The 4,153-nt window shown below is 40.5% G+C and overlaps 1 non-coding gene across 1 annotated transcript; it reads left to right on the top strand.

Moving 5' to 3' along the window:
- The first annotated feature begins 1,390 nt into the window (after positions 1 to 1,390).
- On the top strand, positions 1,391 to 1,463 carry Trnaa-agc. The gene has a single exon. It is a non-coding gene; the product is annotated as a tRNA-Ala (tRNA).
- Positions 1,464 to 4,153: the final 2,690 nt, after the last annotated feature.

Raw genomic sequence — 4,153 nt, 5'->3', positions numbered from 1 at the left:
AAAAAAAAAAAAAAAAAAAAAAAAAAAAAAGCAACAGTCAAACTGTATTCCCATCTGAAAGCTTGACTGGGGAACAATCTCCTTCCAAGTTCATCCAGATTTTGGCATTTTTAATTTTCTTTCAGTTGTAGGTCTGAGAGTCTTGGTTTCTTATGAGCCATAGGTTGCCCTGGCTGCGCTCCTAGAGGTCACCTGCAGGTGTTTGCTCTGTGGGTCTTTCCAACATAGCTGCTTATTTTAGCAAACAATGAGGAGTGTCTTCAACATCTCTAAATTAACCTGCTAGCCAAACAGTGATATCCTTTCTTCTTTGCCATAGTCTGTGCTTTAAAAGCAGGCCACGAGTTGCACTCAAACTTGAGGAGAAGGGCTTATAAAAAGGTGTGAACACCACACCTTTTTGAATTGTTGGGGGCTATGCTCAACTTTGTCTGTTACCTGCAATGATTAATGTCACAGTTTTTAGAATTTGGCTAAGCTTGGATTTCCAGGTCAGCTATAACACTCTAGCTATGTGACTTCGATCATCTTAGTTTTTTTTTTTTCTTTTTTTTTTTTTGGTACCAGGGATTGAACAGGGGCACTTAACCACCGAGCCACATCCCCAGTGCATTTTTGTATTTTATTAGAGACAGGGTCTCCCTGAGTTGATTAGGGCCTTGCTGAGTTGCTGAGTTGCTGAGGCTGGCTTTGAATTCGAAATCCTCCTGCCTCAGCCTCCCCAGTGCTAGGATTACAGGTATGCATCACCCGACCCAGCAGTCTTTCTCTTTCACTCTTAGTTTCTTTATCTGTGAATAAAGGCAATAACCTCTTTTTTTTTTCTTGGTACTAGGGATTGAATCCACAGGTACTTTACCACTGAACCACATCCCCAGCCCTTTTCACTTTTTATTTTAAGTCAGGGTCTCAAAAGCTGCTTAGGGCCTTACTAAATTGCTGAGGCTAGCCTAGAACTTGCAATCCTCCTGCCTCAGCCTCCTGAGCTGCTGGGATTACAGGTGAGCCCTATCATGCCCAGTGAGGCAATAAGCCTTTCCACTATTTTTCTCCAAAAAATGTAAAATAAGGCTCATAATAGAGTTGCTATAAAGATTAACTTAGCATTTTAATACAATAACTAATAACATGAAAGGCTCAATAAGCCGTTGTTAGTTTTCTTTCTCCTACCGGCCTCAGACTTTTCATGTTTTCTATTTCGGTCTGGATCCATTAGAAGTCCCCATTATTTCAAGCTTCTTAACTTCTACTTATTTAGTCTATGTCCAGGGTTGGTGTACGTGTGTATGTGTGTGTGTGTGTGTGTGTGTGTGTGTGTGTATACACTGGTATCAAGGGTCATTCAAAACCAATTCTAGATTTAATACCTTTAAACACAAGAATGAGGGGTGGGGGTGTAGCTCAGTGGTAGAGCTTTTGCCTAGCACACACAAGGCCCTGGGTTAGATCCCCAGCACCACACACACACACAAAACTAAAACAAAAAACAAAATACAACAGCAGCAGCAACAAAATAAGACTGATATTGTTGCAAATGTTATGTCCAACTTAAGCTTGGCAAAATTAATAAAATGATAAATCTATAACATCAGAAAGATAATTATCAGACATAGAGTCCTTGAGAATTTAGAAAACATTGCTGAGATTGGCTTTAATTTCTCCCTCTTAAATCATATTCCATATGCATAAGCTACAAAAGAACATGTTACAGCATAATATTATTCCTGGGCATCCATTCTAGCTAAGTAACCTTGGGCATGTTACTTCAGCTCTATAAAGCTGAGTTCTTTATGGACACAATAGTACCCCCTTCATAGGATCATGTTTAAAATTTACTTAAATGCCATAAAAACTGCACCTAACTCATAATCGGTACTTAAGAAGTGGTTATTATAATAACCATTATAATCTTTACTATCTCATTACTTTTAGGAAGACTATATTAGGAAATTCTACAAAATAGGAAGTGGGGCGACACAGCTATGAATGAAGTGGGTGAAGTGAGGCATAAGAAGCCACAAGATCTTAAGTTCTCATAATAATTGAGGATGTGGCTTAGTGGTAGAATATTAGGCTAGCAATCTCAAAAACCTGGGTTCAATCCCAGGGAGACTGAGGGAGGAGGATCCAAGGTTGGTAGGCCAACCTCAGTAACTTAATGAGACCTTCAGCAATTTAATGAGAAACTCTCAAAAGTTAAAAAAAAAAAAAAGACTGGGGATGTAGCTCAAAGGTAAAGTGTCCCTGGCTTCAATCCACAGTATTTAAAAACAAAATAAAATCAGACCATTTCCCTAGAGAATTTTATATATATATATATATATTTTTTTTTCCTAATTCTGTTATCTATTTTTGCTTTATGTTGATTTTCACAGTATTTAGTTATTTTTCCATGAAGACTTCCTCTAACAAACTAAATTATAAATATTTCCAGGATAGGATTTTCTGTTATTATTGCCATTGTAATTTTTAAGATTCCTTATGAAATCTGGTATAGTACATAGCAGACTTTCAATAATGCTTATTGAATTAGAAAATAAATATTAGTTACTCCTCTTTATTAAATGGTATTTGGTTTAGCAAATATTAATAATTTATGAAATTAATAAATGACATTGAAATTCTTCTTGACTCTTTCATATACCACATCTAATGGGTCAGCAAATCCTATTAGTTCCACTGCAAAATATATCTGGACTAAATACTTCTCACGTCTCATGTAGTACTACCCTGATCCAAGCCATCTTGCCTGCAGGGACTCTGACTGCAGCTGTTGGGCTTTAATACCCTGCTCATTACAGGAAGCACCATTCACAGAAACTTCAGGGTGAATGTTGCTTCCTGGAGTTGCAGTGCAATGATCCTACTTGCCTGTATTACTGCAAAAGCCTCCTAACATCCCCTTTCTGTTTCTGCCTTTGTTCTTTACCAGACTATTTTTTTAGGTGGGGGGGGAGCAGTTACCAGGGATTGAACTCAGCGGCACTCAGCCACTGAGCCATATCCCCTGCCTATTTTGTATTTTAGGTCTCACTGAGTTGCTTAGCGTCTCGCTTTGGCTTTGAACTTGCAATCCTCCTGCCTCAGCCTCCAGGGCCTCTGGGATTACAGGCTTGTACCACCACACTCAGTTTACCAGTTTATTCTTAACACAATAGCTCGATCCTGTTAAAACTAAAGTCAGATCATGTTATTTCTCTGCTTAAAATCTTCCAGAAGCTTCCATCTCATTTAAAGTTAAAGATAGAATCCTTGCAAAGCCCTTGACTCACTTTTACCTCTCTGGCTGCATCTCCTTCTATTCCTCTATTTTTCACTCTGCTACTAGTTGCATTGGGCTCCTCACTTTTCCTGGGACGTGCCAGCCATGCTCCTGCCTAAGAGTATGTGCATGTGCTGTTCTTTCTGCTTGGAATATGCCCCCACTCCCATATCCTCAAATATCCACATGGTTAATTCCTTTTGGTCTTTATTCAAATTCCACCTTCTGCTGGATGTGGTGGAGGTGCACATCTGCAATCCTTACTACTTGGGAGACTGAGACAGAAGGACTGCAAGTTCAAGGCCAGCCTGGGTAGTTTAGGGAAAGCCTGTCTTAAAAAAACAAAACAAAACAACAACAACAAAAAAAAAACCAGGGGTAGGTGCCACAGTCTGGCTGGGCACAAATCACGAGCCACTCAAGCAGGAACAAACTTTATTTTCCGAACTCCCGCAAACGCCACCCTCGCGGCCCTTCTAGGCACACCACACACCAACCGGGACTCCCACCACCAGAACTTCCCCAACCAACACGAACTCCCCAGGAATCCCCGCGAGAACTCCAAAGTAGCGGGCGCCCCAGGTGGACAGCAGCGATCTGTATACAATTGAATACACAACCTGTTTCAATCCAGCATCATCTTAATGGCTCGCCTCTCAACCATTACTTCTGGCAAAATGCCAGGGGCCATTCTGACTAGGCTGTGGCTCTCAACAGGTTGGGGTAAGGGGGTGCTGGCAGTGTAGCAGAGCACTTGCCAGGCATGCCCAAGGCCCTGGGTTCAATCCCCTACACCAAAACAAAACAAACAAAAAACCACCTCACCTTCTTGATGAGGAATTTTTCACATCCATATTTCTCATTGCATCACCATGCTCCGTATGCTTTATG

This window comes from Marmota marmota, unplaced genomic scaffold (assembly GCF_001458135.2).
Source record: "Marmota marmota marmota unplaced genomic scaffold, marMar, whole genome shotgun sequence".
NCBI classification, from domain to species: domain Eukaryota; kingdom Metazoa; phylum Chordata; class Mammalia; order Rodentia; family Sciuridae; genus Marmota; species Marmota marmota.
Note: the sequence above shows the minus strand (reverse complement) of the source record. Positions and strands in the feature narration are given on the sequence as shown.